The 16,899-nt window shown below is 57.6% G+C and overlaps 1 protein-coding gene across 1 annotated transcript in view; it reads right to left on the bottom strand.

The window, feature by feature from the left end:
- The window catches only part of NOL4L (nucleolar protein 4 like), a 117,287-nt gene extending 106,894 nt beyond the window's left edge, over nucleotides 1-10,393 (bottom strand). Inside the window, exon 1 of the mRNA XM_077769332.1 lies at nucleotides 10,283-10,393. The gene's annotated coding sequence lies outside the window, so the exon portion shown is untranslated. The remainder of the gene's footprint in view (nucleotides 1-10,282) is intronic.
- Between the last annotated feature and the right edge of the window lie 6,506 nt (nucleotides 10,394-16,899).

Here is a 16,899-nt window from a genome sequence, read left to right as displayed (position 1 = left end):
GGGGGGGGTGGACAAAGAAGGGGAAGCAGAGAGGGGGGAGAAGCTCCACGTTTACTGGCATCTACAGGCCCTATACTAGGCTCACGACCACACAGTATCTCAGTCATTTCATTGCATCACTTAGGGGAGCAAAATGAAGTTCAGGCTCAGGGAGATTAAGCCTCCCGATCGCCTAAGGGCCCCAGGCCTAGCTGGGCTTCTCCTGCTGCCTGTGAAACTAAGGTGGCACCACAAGGTCCCCAGGGGGTTGTCACCGGGCTTACATTCCTTGTATTCTCTCACCCGAGCCAGCACAGACCCAAGGCCGTGACAGTGGTGACAATAATAGTAATACTGCCCGCTGATAATGAACACCATTTAGATGCCGGGCTCCAAACCCACACAATCCTAAAGTTAAAGATGAGGAAACTGTCGCCCAGAGAGGCAAAGCAACTTACCCAAGGTCACACAGCTAAAAAAGTCACAGGTCCAGGATCGGAACCTCGTGACCTACAGGCCACCATGTCCCAGAGCCCAGGACACTGTTGAGTCCCCCCAGCTGAGCTGGCACCAGCTGCAGGCAGCTGTAGCCCCAATTCTGGCCACCAGGCCCTGAGCCTGTCCCCAGTGGCCACCCGCTAATGAGCCAGGCGGCTTCTGCTTGCTCAGTGGCTGCTTTGGATAATTCTCCCAGGGAAGGCCGAGCTGGCAGGAGCGGGAAAGGTAATTGCTAATTTGCAAGAGAGAAGACAAAGGGGACAAAGGTGCCCTTGGCCGCCCAGGGCAGTCTGAGAGGGTCCCACACCCTCAACCTCACGCGCTGCCCACCATGACAGGCTCTCTGGACACGTCGGTCTGAGGGACACATCCACACAGTCCCCGGCCAGTCTGGGTCACTGGGCCACACCCCAGGAAGAGCCAAAGAGAGCGTTTAATGGCCTCTGGCCTCCTGTGGAGCCCTGCAGGGAAGGGGTAGGCGGGAGCTCAGCTCAGCAATTTCTAAACGAATGGCCCCTGTAAGTGTTCTTTCATTTCCTGGGCACTCTGCACTGCTGCCCACTGACCCTCACAACAGCCCAGGGCGACCCTGCCCTCTGCCCCGTTTCCAGGGAGAAAACTGATGCCCTGGGAGTGGCGGTGACTGCCCCAGGCCACCCCGCTAAGGGGCGAGGGAGGCAGGCGGAGCCCTCGGTGGAGACTGCTCAGTTCCCACCTCCCATTTTGCAGCTGAACAAACGGAGGGCTGGAGGCTACGTTACAGAAAAAGTGCAGATTCTAGAGTCCCAGCTCTGCTCGCAGGGCCTGTGTGCTTCAGGACATAACCTTTCCTCATCGTGCCTCAGTCTCTTTGTCTAGAAAATGGGACCAGAAACCCCTGAGTTGCGTGGGCACTGAGGAAAGGCACCGGGCCCCTAACGGTGCTGATGCAGCTGGGCTCCCCGACCTCTCCTTCAGTGGGTCACGCGTCATCTAGTGCCTGCAGAGGGCTGGTGCAGGGTGGAGCTAGACCCCAGGGCACATGAGATGAGGGCTGGGGCTGCAGCTACGGAGGAGCAGAAACTGGTGGGCAGGGTCAAGGATAGGTGGCTCCCATGTGGCCAGGAAGGTGGGCCAAGGGATAAGGGGCCCCTTGCACAGAGCCTGCCCGCCTGCCAGTACCTGGCTGGGGCCCTGAGAAGCTCCCTGGAGGGAACGGCCAGGCCCGGGCCAGGTCAGAGTCCAGCCCCCACCCGGGCTCCCCCATGCCCGCCCAGCACGCACTCCCCCTCCCTGCCGCTCAGCTTCCTCATTCATGATGCTCCCTCAACCCCCACCCCCAGAGCCGTCAGTCCTGAGGCTCAGGCGCTGATCAGGACGATAAGGCAGCGGCCACCCAGCCCTCCCTGCCCTGCAAGGCCAGACACCGGATGGACAAACAGACCGAGTGGACAGTCACATGAGCTCAGACCTCTTCCTCTTCTTGGGGACCCCAGACTCCGCCTGCCTGTGGCCTGAGCTTCCCCACGCTCTGGGCCTTTCAACACCCTTACAACAGACCTCCTGACCCACCAAGCCATGCCTTACAAAACCTGCTCGGGGACCGCAAATCTGAAAGTTGCTATTATTTCGTGTTGCCGGTGATATGTACGCACGTGTGCATGCACGCTCTCGGTGCTGGGGCCAGGGGCGGGCTCTAGGCAGTCTCCACTCCCCCAGATCCCCACTCCTGAGCCAGGAGACCCATGTTACAGCCTTCTATCAGCCCTGCCTCACTGTTGGCCCTGGGATCACCCCCTCTAGGCCTCAGTTTCCCCTCTGTAAGTGGGGGGAACTATTATTTCTACCCCCTCTTCCTCACGGAGTTCTTAGAACACTCCAGGGACATGATAGCATCCAACCACTGTGAAAATAGTTCAAAGTCATACAAACGTTGAGCTCTGGTTTTCAACATTTACTGAGCTCTTCCTATAGGCAGGCACACAGCTGGGCACTTACACACACGCTTCTGGCATGTTTCCTGCATCCCATCCCATCAGCCCTGTTATACAAGCATCATATCCCCATTTGGTAGAGGAGGACACGGAGACTCAGAAGATGATCTTCCTAAGGTCACACAGCCAGAGAGAGGTGGGCCCCGGATGTGAGCCCGGGCCCATCTGAGAGTCAGCCACATGGAGTGAGGAGTTAAGACAATGGTGTTCTCTTTTCCAAGGACCCAGGGGTCTTAAAATCCACCCTACAGGTTGAACAAATGGGTATCAGGGCCCCTGCTGACATCACTAGCTCTCACTGGGACAGCCTATGAGAGCTTAGTAATAATTCTGTTCCTGGAGGGTAAACTGTGGTCTTTTGACCTAAATACGAGGACTGGGGGGAGCTGGGAACACTGGCCTCCTGGCCTTTCCTCAAACCCACCTGACATACTCCTGCCTCAGGGCCTTTGCACTTCCTGTTCCCTCTACCTGGAATGCTTTCCCCCCAGATACCTGCATAACTTGCTCCCCGCACCTCCTTCAGGGCTTTGCTCTGAACGTCACCTACTCAATGAGGCTCTCTCTGACACCCTGATTAAAATTCTAATACTTCCCTCCCCAGCACCTCTGATTCTCCTAACTCCCGCTTGGTTATTCTCTACAGCGCTCAGCAGCACCTGACAAGCTTAGGAGCTCTCGCTGTTTATTGTGTCGGGTCAGCCCCCACTAGGATGTCAGCTCTCTGGGGCAGAGACTTTCCTCTGCATCTCCAGAGCACGGCACGGTGCCTGACAGATCAGTTGTTGCGTGGATATTGAAACAAGTGAAATAAACTGAGGCTCAGAGAGGGACAGCATCGGGCCCCAGGCCACACAGGGAGCACAGAGGGACCTGTGTAGGGGAGGAAGCAAGGGGGGGGTATGTACAATGTGTCCCTCCCAGAGACCCTGGCTCCCTGCCTGCCCCCTCCCCATCTCAGATCGCAGAGGCGGGTCTCAGAATAGAACCTTCGCTTCCTTCTTGCCTCCTGATTTAGGGAACAGGGTCTTACCCGAAAACATCAACTGCTACAGTGAGGGTGGTGGTCCCTCGCCTTCCCAGTGGCCTCCTTGGGAGACAGCTCCCCCCCTTTTAGGGGGCAGAGTGGGGAGGGCACCGTTTGCTCAAGCTTGCTGGAGCAAAGCCAGACCTCAAGCCCTGCTCGGGCAAGTCAGGCTCACGCACCTTCCTCTGTCTGGGCCCTGAGCTGGGTGCTGGGCCCACGGGGCGAGGAGGGGACCCGCCAGGGGGCTAAGGGAGGGAGTTGCCCGCTGGCAGTGGCAGGTGGCCATAGCTGGTCGGCCAGCCCGCCTGGGCTTACATCCGGGCGCCGCCCTTTGCTCACAGTGGGCCGCGGGCAAGTTGCGTAAGATCCCTGCCCCCGCGGGGCTGTTTTAGAAGCCTAGTGTGCAAACACACAGGACGCACTTAGAGCAGGCCGGCACCTAGCGGGCACTCCATAAATGTGCGCTGACACACCTCCAGCCACACCACCCCACCCCCTCCTCATCACCGCTGCCCCTAACATGGCCACCACTCCCACCACGGCTGCCCTACGCCCACCCCCACCGCCATCAGCACCAGCACGACCATCACCGTCACCATCACCGCCCCTCGTGATGTGTCCTGAGCTCTACCAGGGCCGGAGGCGCACCTGGGGGGCTCACCACTGTACCCCGGGAGGCTGTCTCCAAGTTGTTGAGGGAATTCATGAACGAATGGATGAATGAATGATGAACTGGCTTTTATGGAGGACAAAGCAGCTGATACGAGGAAGAGGAGACAGATCCATTCCTGCAGCCCCTCTCCAACCCACCCCCCTTGCCCCCTTGTGTCTGTAGCTTCTGCTCCTATTTAGGCCATCGCCCCCCAGAACCCAGAGCCACCCTGGGCCTGAGACTCCAGTCTCTGCTCTGTACACACCAGACCAGACTCAGCTCCCTAAATGCCTCTATCCCCACAGCCCCCTGCTCTGCAATGTTCCCGCTGCCTGAGATCTGGCCTTCTGGGGCCCCATTAAGGAACCAGCCACCAAGTCACATCTCCCCAGCCCCCAGACCTCCCGTCAAACGAGCGTCTCTTCCCCTCTTCCCACAGCTGTGTCTCTGCCCCACCTGGGCTTCTCAACGTGGCAGGAGCGAGTCCAAATGTCCCCGTGACCGCCCGCTGACCCTGCCAGCCTCCTCTGGCTCGCTCAGCTCTGAGACTGGAGGAGCCTGCCTATCAGGCGGCTCAGACGGCCCTGGATGTGACCCTGACCATTGCACTAGCCCCGCACGTCAGCCCCACACCAGCCCTGGTCCTTTCGTTCTGCAGAGGAGGCAACTGAGGCACAAAATGGAGAACTAAAAGGTTCGAGACATTTGTTTGGCAAATATTTACCGAGTGCTGACTAGGCACCAGGTGCTAAAAACACAGCAGGGAGCAAGAGAGCCCATATCCCGGGTCTCATGAGGCCCCAGAGGAGCACACACACCTACACAGCACTGGTCGGGTGTTAAAAAGGGCTCCAAAGTTTGGGGAAGGGGCGGAGAACAGGCGGACAAGAGGCATTTTGGAAAGGCAGTCAGGGAGCGCCTCTCTGCAGACGTGACACTGTAGCAGGCCCCGTGAGGGCTGGGGGACAGTGTGGCTGAAGGCAGTGAGCAGGAGCCCACAGGTGGAGGCAGGGGCCAGCGATGGGCCTTGTGGGTCTTGGTGTCTTGCTCAGAGGCCGATGGGGACCCACAAGAAGGTTTTGAGCAGAGAAGGAACAAGGTCAGGTTTGTCTTTTTAACACAGCCACTTAGCTATTGTGTGAAGAGGGAGGAAATAGGAAGGACAATGAGCTTGTGCTGGGGATGAGATGACAAGAACTGGGGTGGGGAGTAGAAATGGCCCTGCACTCCCCACAACCCCTAGAGGTTCCCTCCCTGGGAAAGGGGGACCCAGAGAAGCCAGACATGGGGGTGCCAGGCAGAAGCAGGCCCCTTAAAGCTCAGCAAGCCTGGTACAAAGGGGACAGGGGGTGTCTGAGCCAACCAGCTGGATGGCATAGCCGGCCCTAGGCTGCCCCCGGCCACCAGCCCCTGTGGGCACCTGGGACTCCCAGCTCGGGGAGGGCAAAGATCATGTCCGTCCCGTTCACCGCTCCCAGCACATAGTAGGTGCTTAGTGTATGAACAAGAATGAATGAACAGGACCTGGTGCATAGCAGGAGCCAATCAGTTCACTGAATGAATCGGTGAATGAATGCAGTGCCTGCAGCCTCGTATTGTTTGCTGGTGGTGGTTTCTCATATTAGTCTGAGTGCCTAAAAAAATAATCGCAGCCGCTGCTGATCTCAGAGCTTTACCATGAGCCAGCACCCCCACCCCCACCCCCGGGCTCAGCCTCTTGCTCTGCATCCAACACAGCAGATCTACTGTTACACCCATTTTACAGAGGAGGAAACTGAGGTCCAGGTAGGTTACTCAATTCCCCCAAGGTCACTCAGCTAGTAAGCAGCACAACTAGGAGTTGAACCCAGGACTAGGTTATTCTCAACTACACTTTATTTATTTTTTAAAAAATTTTAATGTTTATTTTTGAGAGAGAGAAAGACAGAGCATGAGTGGGGGAGGGGCAGAGACAGAGAGAGACACAGAATCCAAAGCAGGCTCCAGGCTCTGAGCTGTCAGCACAGAGCCCGACGCAGGGCTCAAACCCATGAACGAACCATGAGATCATGACCTGAGCCATAGTCAGATGCTTAACGGACGGAGCCACCCAGGCACACCTCTCCGCTACATTTTAATACCTCCTACCCTGGGATCTTATAAATGACACCATCAACTCAACTGTAAATCCCCTGAGGACAGGAGCCCGGTGAACAGCCCCAAGGCTCTGTCACATCTGAAGTGTCGCCTTGGATCCCTACCCCAGGCTGAACCACCACCCTGATAAGGAAACCAAGGCTCTGAGGTGGGGTAGGGCTGAGAGGAGGCGGGCAGGATCAGATCACCATCTTCCGAGCCTGGACAAGGGCTCTCTCCACCACCTACCTCAACCCTCCCGTCCCCACTGCCACGTCATGTCCCCAGCACAGGAGCGGGGGGATCAAGTCCCCAGGCCCCCAGCACTGGATGAGGCAGTGGCTGGTTCCTGGGGCCCAGAAGGTGTCAGAAGTCCCTCCACATCAGAGGTCTGTCTGAAGCCCCAAGGCCTTGGGCAGGCCTCTCACCTCTGTCCCTTGCCTAAAAGGGCAGAAGCCATGAAAACTGGGCTTCAGGACCTGCAGGGGAAGCGAGGCGTTGAAGCCACATGCATGGCGTGCATGGCTATGCACACGCCACAGTGATCCTGGCAATGGCAGCAGCAGCGGTGGGGACAGTCAGTGTGACAGTTGGTGCTCACAGAGCCCTCAGCCGCGGGCCCTCCCCTGCTAGGCTAGAGGAGCCCTGAGTCTCACGACAGTACAGAGAAGCAGGCCCTCATCTTACCCCCATTTTAGGTGTAGAAACTCAGGCACAGAGGGGTTGAGTAAGTTGCCCAAGTCACATGGTGAGCACATAGTGGGTTCAGAATTCAAACCCGGGCAGCCCAGCCCAGAGCCAAGTATAGCAGGGAGAACGCACGGGGGACTGGACCCCTCTGGGAAGGGAACTAGGGGGAGGGGTTGGGGTGGGCTGGGCACTTTGTACCCCCTTGGTGGCTGCTGTGTTGTTGTCGTTGCTTTAAGTCACGAGCGTGTTACCTTGAAAACATGCTTCTCTTGTGCTCCTTTGTCCACAGCACCCTCCCCCGGTCCTGGGAGGGCATCTCCCATTTCCTGACTCATCTCCTCATAAGAGCCCTTCCCTAGCTCCCCCTACTCTCCATGCACCCTCTCCTTGCCTTGACCCCCTCAGTGCCGCCCAGATTAGACACGGGCCTCCCGCCTCCTCCCGGGGCTGCTGCCAGCTGCCTGTGACCCTGGCATTGAGCTATGCCTTGCCTCGTGCTGGGGGGCACAAGGCTCCCCGTGCGTCAGCTCAAGTGTCAGCTCAAGTGCAGCCTGATTGCCAACCTGTGAGGCCCCATAACCTGGCTCTCCTGGAACCAAATAATCCCTCTGTGACCCCGAGAGTCAACCCTACCAGTAGGTCCTGTTTGCATCTATGCGTGCGTCCCAGGGTCAGCACACTCTCCCAGATGGACTCACGCCCCCCACTGTGCAAGCCTGTGGAATACCAGGGACCCCAGGATCCGAGACTTGCTGTGAGACCATGCGAGGTACAGGGGGCTGAAGCCACACCACTTCTCCACGGGCCCAAGTCCCCGCTCTGCCTCTTATCAGCTGTGTGGCCTCGGGCACGTTACTCAACCTCTCTGAGCCTCAACATCCTCACCAGCAAGATGAGGATCACAAAGGGAGCCATGTCGGGACAATCACATGGAGTCATGTGCATAAAGTGCTTAACGGAGTGCCCGGCTCTTTGTAATCACGCCACAAATGCTAGCTGTGCCGTGACTGTCATTGTTTTTGCTCAGCAGCAGGCGTTCACTGCGTACTTTATGTATTTCGAATTAGCCCCACAACTCTGAAAGGTAGTTGATAGTAGTATCCCCATTTTACAGATGTGGAAACAGAGGCTCAGAGAGGAGGGGGAGATGTGCCTGAGGCTGCAGAGCTGGTTGGTAAGGCAGGATTTAAACCCAGGGCTCTCTGGCCCAGGGAACATGCCCACTCTTAGCCCCAAAATGGGCAGCGGTGAAGCCCACAGCCCCTGCTGTGCCTCTCCCTTCTAGCTTCTCCCGGCCCCGCCCCAGACCCAGCAGCGCGCCGCTAGCCACACCGCAGGTGTAAGAGACACAGCTCCTCCTGTGCTGACACCTGACAGGAGTCTCTCTACACCTCCCCACGGCAACCTTGGGAGGGCAGTCCTACTACTGGGCCCATTTTACAGAGGAGGAAATTAAGGCTCAAAGAGGGAAAGGGACTTGTTTCAAGGTCATCCAGCTGGTGAGTCGCAAAGCTCAGTTCAACTTTTTTTTTTTTAATGTTTTTAATTTATTTCTGAGAGAGAGAGTGTGTGAGCAGGGGAGGATCACAGAGAGGGGGAGACACAGAATCCGAAGCAGCCTCCAGGCTCCGAGCTAGCTGTCAGCACAGAGCCCGACGTGGGACTCGAACTCACGAACCATGAGATCACGACCTAAGCCGAAGTTGGACGCTTAACCGACTGAGCCACCCAGGTGCCCCGAGCTCAGTTCAAACTTGGGGCCAGGCTGTGCTCCAAAGCCCCACTCAGCAGCCTGCTTCATGGGGCCTCATCACAGCCTCATCACAGACTCTGGGGTTATTGATTCGATGGCAACCAGAATCCTAATTATAGCTCCCTTTCATCGAGGGCTCCACTGTCCACACCCTGGGATAGTTGCTTCGTTACCATACGATATAGTTTAAAAGGGAGATGTAAGCGAGACCACAGCTGTCATCACCCCAGTTTGCAGATGAGGAAACTTAGGCTCAGAGAAGGGGAGTGACTTGCCCAAGGCTGCACAGCAGTAAATGGCAGAGCCTGGACTCAGCCCCTGCCTCCGAGTGGCCGCTCCTCCTCTGACCTGCAGGGGCCTTACATTCAACAAGAAACCCTCTGGCCCCGCCTACTCCTGTCCCAGCTCCAGATGGCCAGAGAGGCCCCGCCCCCTGGGGGGCCTTCCCAGCGGGAACTCTCTGAGCTGCACCCTCTCCTCTCTCTTCCCCTTGGCCTTCCCCTTGGGCTTTCCCGTGGCCCCACAAAGTGCTTCTTAAGCACCCGTGCTATTTGATTTGGGGATCTTTGGAAGAGGGGTCTTCCAGGACACCTCGAGTTAGAGCAGGAAGCCCTAGCCTGTGGCCTGCCTGTCAGGCTAGGCTTTAGGGCATCTTCCCAGCTCCTCCACAGGATGCGGGTTATCACCCCCTTATACCCAGGGGGGTCAAGAGATCACAGCAGGCCAGCTGTCTGCCCAGAACCAGAAGCTGGTGGCACAGCTGGGGTCCAAACGCAGGCCCGGTGTTGGCCGCGTCGCTCTCTGGTCTTCCCTACTTCTGCTCCATCCGTAAAGAGCCCCTACTGCCTGGGCAGCCGCCCCTCTACGGCCCTAGGAAATTGACAACCCGCTATCTACGCATTTCACATGATTCACCCCCTGGGCTTTCCCAACAAACCTGTTGGAGGGAGGGACAGTCATCAGACCCATTTTAGAGATGGAGGATGGCTAGTGGCTCACGCGGGCTTTGCCTGAGTTTGCTAACCTGTAGAATGGGGTCATAACAGCCTTCCAGGGTGGCTGGGGACCGCGCAAGACCGTGGAAGGCAAGGGCTCTTGAAGACACGCCCTCAGGACACTTGGAGATAAGGCCCCGAGTGCGCTTTTCTCCGCCCGCCAGCAGACAGTCAGGGCCAGCCTGCCAAAGGAAGGGCCCCATGTCTCCTTGAACATGTTCTCAGCCCGGGATGCCGAGAAAACGATGAGTCACCCACCCAAGCACAGGCCTCCCAGGAGCCTGCAGTCAGGTCCCAGCCGGGGCGCGGGAGGGTCCAAGCCGGGAAGGGAGCCCCGTGGACACGACGACTCCCAAACTGGCCCCCCGGAGCCCTGAGTCACCAGCTCGCGACAGCTCCCCACGGTCACATGCTACTGGCCTTAAGGACAGCTCCCAGACTCCGCCCACTGGCCCCCTGTGCCTTCACCCCAGATCTGTACATCTGTCCACATTCCTGGTGTCTTAACCTCCCCTCCTTCCACCCAGGAAAACTGGGTCAACCCTGACCCCCAAACAACCCTCGCCCCTCACCCCCATCACCCAGTCCCAGCCACTTTACCTCTTGTCCTACAAGGAGGCAGCCCCTCTTCTTCGTCCCAGGCTGGCCTTCTTCCTCTGCACCTCACAACTCCTTCGCCTCCTGTTTCTCCTACACGGAATATGTTACCCTCCTGCCCAGCATTCCGAGGGTTCCTTCTAGAACCCAAATCTGACCTTATCTCCCTCCACCAAAACCCTCCTGTGGACTCCTGGCTTTCCCTCATGATGACACAAGGAGATAAGGACACACTAGCTCCTCTGAGTGGCTTTCCAGAGCCTTCTCTTCCATCTGGCTCCAGCTGATTTCACCAGCTCATCCCCTCAGGACCCCACAGCGGCCTCGAGCCGATCTGACCATTCGCCCGTCCCCACCCCACGTGACATGTTCTGTAGCGCACGCTGCTCGGGGAGAGTGGCCCCAGTCGCCTCGGTACCGAGCCTGCGCTAACCTGTGAAAACCTGTCCCACCTCCTAGCTCGAGCTCACATTCCCACCCCCTGGAATGAGCTCCTCTGTGTTCTGCTCTTGCTGAAAAATGTGCTGGGGCCCTCAAGGTCCAGCTCAAATGTTGTCTTCCTGAGGACTCCCTGGACCCTTGGGTAGGAGGGATGGTCTGACCTTGGGGCTCCCGAGGCCCCCAAGAGCAGAAGTGGACGGGCAGGCCTCACACAGGCATCTGCCGTCCCCCGCAGTGGGGAGCCCCTTTGGGCAGGGGCAATTCTATGTCCCGTGGGCACAGTGGTGAATGAAACAGTCTGGTCTGCCCTGACAGAGCCCATAGACTTATGGGGTGACAGATACTAAACCTACAAACTAAAAAGCAGGCCTAACGTCGGGGTGGGGGGGGATAGGAGCTATAGAAAAAAATTACATGGAAAGGGGAACGAGAGGGGCACCTGGGTGGCTCGGTTGGTTAAGCTCAGTTGGTTAAGCTGACGTAGACTCAGGTCACAATCTCAGAGGTTCGCGAGTTCGAACCCCACATGGGGCTCCGCGCTGACAGTGCAGAGCCTGCTTGGGATTCTCTCTCTCTCCCTCTCTCTGCCTCTCCCCCACACTCACTCACTCTGTCAAAATAAATAAATATAAACCTTAAAAAAAGAGGGGGTGAGAAAAGAGTCTAAGGGACCTAACATGGTCCTGACTAGGTGATTGGGGAGGGCCTCTCTGAGGAGGTGGGGTTTGAGCAAAGACCCAAAAGAGGAGAGGAAACAATCATGTAGAGATATGGGGGAAGAGTATTCCAGGCTGGAGGAACTGCCAGTGCAAGGGCCCTGGGGCAGAATTGTGTTTGTTGTTTTTGGAAGAACAAAGAGGTCAGTGTGGCTGAGACCCAATGGGCAAAGGGAAAGTGAAGTGAGGGGAGGGCAGCAGGCAGCTGGGGCAGATCGTGCCTTGGAGACTCAGGAGGGACTTTGGCTCTTGCTTCGAGTGACACAGTTGTCTGGAGGGTTCTGAGCAGAGGCAGGTGAGAATCTGGTTTGCTTTCTGCAAGGTTTTGAGCCAGAGGGGTGACAGGGGGATCAGAGTGGATGCAGTGGGGAGGCTGGAGGGGGCGGAGGTGATGAGAAGCTAAAATCTAAGATGCCTTTTCAAGGTCAAACCAACAGGATTTGCACATGAGTTGGATGGGGAAGGAGGAGCAGTAACAGAGAAGTCCGCAAGATTCCCAGGACAGGCCGCTGGGACGGGGCAGTGGCAGAGCAAATGAAGGGTGAGCGAATGAATGAATGCGCCACAAGCCGGGTTTGGGGGCCTGCCTGTTCGTGCCCGGCTCTGGCGCTCTCTGGGACCTTGATCTAGTTCCGTCCACTCTCCGCCTTGGATTCCCCCCCTTCCCAGGCTGGCGAGAGGACTGGATGCTGAGGGAGTGGATGACCTCAGGGGGAGAAGGGTCGGGTCTGGAGCCGCAGCTGAGGTGAGGGGGTGGGGAAGCCAGCAGGGAGGGGAGGGGTGCCATCTGTCTCCCACCAGGCTGGGTCTGGGCAGGTGGGGGATGCCTTGAGCTCTGAGAAGCTTTTGTGGCTTGCCGCCAGGCGAGGGGGCACCGTGAGCCTGGGGTGCAGAGATGTGGAGGGCTCTGGCACCTGTGGACCCCTGCCTCCACACCCTGTAGCTTAGCGGGTCAGATGGCCATGGAACTTGAGCCCTGCCGCTTCCTCACAGTGGGACTCAGAACGTCCCCTGGCCTCCCTGATGTCAAGTTCTCATCCACTTCACAGAGTCTAGGGGCAATTAAGTGAGATAAAGTATCTGGCACATGGCAGGAGCCTGCTCAGACCCCTGCCCAAGCAGCCTCTCTGTATTCTAAGATCCCAGAGCCTTGGACTCAAGCTCCTGCCCAGGGACGGAGCAGGGGTAGTGGTGGAAGGGGTGGAAACGAGAAGGCCTCCAGGATGCCCGTCCTACTACCTTTCTACCTAGTAGATGCCTACGGGCCTTGGCAGAGTCCCCGCCCTCACCCCTCCAGCACCCCTCTCCTTGACTTCTGGCCCCGGCACCCAGCACCAGGAAGAGATTCGGGGACAGGAGGGACAAAAAGAGCAGTCCCTGTGTAACAACTAGGGAAACTGAGGCTCAGAGCAGGGCAGAAGCCAACCAGGGCAGAGAGACCCTGAGCTTTCAAGTCCCCAGCTTGAAGGTTCGTGCCACCCCTAGGCCCTCATCAAGGCTGTTCCGCTGTTCTGGGCAATTCAGCGCACTAACCAGCCCCGGATGGCACTAGAGACATAGAAATGACTCAGAGACAATCTCCAGGGAGCTAACAGTTACTGCCCACCAATTATGTGACAGGGATTTGGCCGGCTGCTTTATCTCCACTATTCCATCTAATATCCATGCCATCTTTCATCACCATCCCCATTTTCTGGATGAGGAAACTAAGGCTCAGTGAGATCACAGAGCAGCTAACATTTCCTAAGATATGCACTGAACCCAGGCTCTGCATTGTTGAATGCATTAATCTTCCTACCACCGCTGCTACGAGGGAGACAGGATTATCAGCTCCATTTCACAGATGAGAAGACTAAGGTCAAATTGGTGAAAGGGTAGAGCTGATATCTGGACCCAGGGGCCTGTGTCTTGAAACCCCAGGCGCTTCCCCTCCTGGGTATGTCAGGGTGAATGAGGGGCAAAGAGTGGACCCAGGAATCCTTGTTCTAGCAAGCTGTTGACTGTGATGAGCCCTTGCCCAGTGTTCTTCCCCCTCTCCTGATGAGGGGCCCAGGGTCCAAGCCTGGCTTTGATACAGGTTAGCAGAGGACTCCCCAAGGGGCAACAGAGCCCTTCCAGTCTGCCAACCTTCCTAGAAGCGGGGCTCTGAAGCCTATTTTCCAGATGAGAAAACTGAGACTCGGAGAGGTCAGGCAGGATACGTGCCCACGGTCACATGGCAAGGAAATGCTGAGTTGGGATGCATTGGTCTTGACTCCCTCACTTCAAGTTCAGAGCCCTCTCTCCCAGAAGGGCACACCCCGCCCTCCACGGTGCTTGGTGCTCGAGGAGGGCTGGAAACAGGGAGGTGCCCTGGCCACAGTCATGGGGACAGGGGCACGGCACCATTTCTCCTGTTCATGGCCTCCCTCCTGCTTCACTTCCGCAGCTGCTGAGACTCCGGGGGCAGCGGGGGCCGGGACGGCGGCTTGGGCTGATTCTGTTATGACGAAGGACACCCCTGTCAGCACTGCACTGCCAGACTGATGGGGTTTCTTCCACAGGATCGCGACCATGTGTGCACGCACACACTCACACTTGTGCTCTGCCAATGCCCACACCCCAGGTGCTTGTACATCTGCCAGCACAGACGCCCACGGTCGGTCACATACACTCACAAGCACCCGGTCTCCCCTCCACCTGTACACACATGCACGCACACACACACACACACACACACACACACACACATGCTGCCCGGGGCACACGAGCATCCCCAGTCCGCACATGGATAAGCACATGCACACCCATGCCCACACAGTCACACTGACACATACACACTCACACACACAGCCTCCTTGTGCACACACATGCTCTAGCCCATGAGCACACATGCACCTGTGCACAACGCTCAATCAATCCCACAGGCTATAAGGGAAGAGCCGGCCTCGAGAGGCCCAAGTTGGCCTGCGGCTGGGTCAGGCTCTCGACCTTTGTCCCCGGGCAGCCCCAGCCACAGGCTGCCCACCCCCCAGTCTTCCCACGAGCATTTTTAGGGTCCCAGATGGGCCTCCTGGCTTTCAGACACCCCAGGACAAGAAGGCAGTCTTTGGGGCCATGCCAGGTTTTATTTAGCCAAGGTAGGAAGGGGGTACCCTGTTCTCATGCCCAGCAGAGACTGACCTAGGACCTGGAGGGGAGACCCCAGGAAGGCAGAGCCCGACCCTCCAGCATCATGCAGCCTCCAAAAGCAGCCCCCAGAGTGTCCGCGACCACATTCGCCCAAACCCCCGAGGCTTAATTGACAAAACTGCCCACTTCTGACACTCAGGAGAAATCGAACCGGGCCCACCCTGATGTCATTGTCAACCTTCTCCTCCAAAGTTCCTCAGGACCCAGGCCTCCTCCCTTCTTCTCACCCCTTCCCCATCCCAGTGAGCCCCAGGAAAGTCCCCCCACACCTCGCGTGGAACCAGTCCTGCTTCAAGCACCAGCCTGTGACATCCTGAACAGAGGGGTTCTGACAAACTAATTCAGATTAAGGTGTAATGGACTGAAACTTGTCACGGAGGGGTCTGTGCTTTCCAGTGGGTCAGGCCGCAAGACCCCTCCAATGAGGTAAGAACGGAGATGTATGCCAGCAGTCCTGGAGCTCAGGGCCTGCCCCGTCCACAGCGTGGCGCTAGGGAAGTTCTGAACCTTGCTAAGCCTCAGTTTACTTATCTGAAGGACAGTGAAAATAATGGCATTGACCTCTGGAGGTCATCCTGAGACTCTGACGAGTCAGTGCGTGTCAGCGCCCCGGCACAGTGACAGGCACCCAGTAGGTGACTCAGAAACAGTCACTGTCGTGATAACTTGGAGAAGAGCAGGAAACACTGAGGAATTCCAGAGAAGGTCACAGCGTGTGTTACACTGTGCTAAGTCAGAGGCCATTTCCCGCCCAGACCAGTGGCCGCAGGTGCCAAAGGTTTACACAAAAGCTCTGGGGAGAAAGACCGAAGACTGAGAAAATGCTCTCCACTAAATGAACATTGTCTGCAAACTGGGAAAAGACCACCATTAGTCAATTTGGCCAGCGGAACACCTGGGGTCCGGCTCGCAAAAGCCTAATGTTGACAGTGGGGTTTGGCAAGCTGGTGTTTCCCCTGGGGGATGGGGCTCTAATGGGGGGATTCATGGCCTGTGATGGGCCCACTGCAACGACTGCGGGGCACAGAAATCTGCATTTCGGTCCTGCTCCCTACACATGGAAACTGCCTCTCTCGAGGCCTCAGTCTTCCCGTCCAGAAGATGGTAGAGTTGAGCTGAGGACATCTATCTCCAAGGAGGTCCTGGGAGTTGACAGATGGCCGGGGAGGCCCTGCCCCAGCCATAACCTGTGGCCCTTGCAGGCCCCAGGGACAGCCCCACTCGAAGAAGAGACCAGAGGAAGAGGAAAGGGGCTGGTTCACTTTGTGGTCAACGCTGGAACGGACTTAGAGGGTCTTGCGTTCAAGGGGTTTGCCTCCCCCGCTTGGCAGCACACGGAGGCCGGAGCAGGCCAAACACAAGAAATAATAAATCCTAACCAGGCTTTGCCCAGTCGGGAGGCCCCGGCTGGCTCTTGTCATAAAAAGATCTTATCCCCATGAGCGCCCCGTGCCGCTGGCGGAGGCCTCCGCCCTCCTCCCCTCAGCCCTCCGCCCTCCGCCCCTCAGCCCTCCGCCTCNCTGCAGGAGGCCATGGCAGAGAGTAATTCCCCGCGCCCTCCTCTCCGCCCTGGGCCCGTCCGGACAGATTAAGCCTTTGTCACACACACCCAGAAAAGCTCAGGGCCAGATGGGACGGGACAAGTGGTGTCAGATCATCGACCCGCGGCCGGCCAGGACGAGGGAAGGGCCCGACCACAGCACCGCATATGGCTGTGGGAGGAGGAAAGGGGGCCCAGGGAGGGGGCAGCCAGAGAACAACATGGAAGAGAGATGACACACCAGGGCCACCCTTGGGACCGCACACCGCGCCGGGAGCCCTTGTTCAGCTGCTGGATGACCCAACTCCCACACCCCCTCTGGCCTGAAATCGGTCTGCCTGACCGCCCTCCCTCGGTGGCTCCGGGCACGGGCCTCTTTATCACATCCTTGGAGATGCCCACCTCCCCCAGCAGCTGGGCGCACAGGAGCAGGCAGGGTCCGGCCCGCCCCAATACCTAATACCCAACACACAGCCTGTGGGCACTGAACAAACACCTCGGACAAAGGTTTAAGGCCCGATGACCTTCACAGAAACCCACCCAGGACAAAACTACAGGATGTCTCCCAACTGCCACCAGAGGCAAAGGCAACTTTGTGTGTGTGTATGTGTGTGTGTGTGTGTGTATGTGTGTGTAGGCCAGTGAAGGTAGGGGATGTCCTTTACACCTTTCAAAGAAGGTCCCATTCAGCCTTTCTCAGGAAGAGGCCATGGCTGGCCCAGAATTCCCAGCAGGATTTGTTCCTCTGAAAT

This window comes from Crocuta crocuta, unplaced genomic scaffold (assembly GCF_008692635.1).
Source record: "Crocuta crocuta isolate KB4526 unplaced genomic scaffold, BGI_CrCroc_1.0 scaffold445, whole genome shotgun sequence".
Classification (NCBI taxonomy): Eukaryota; Metazoa; Chordata; class Mammalia; order Carnivora; family Hyaenidae; genus Crocuta; species Crocuta crocuta.
This window is presented reverse-complemented; position numbering and strand designations above follow the sequence as displayed.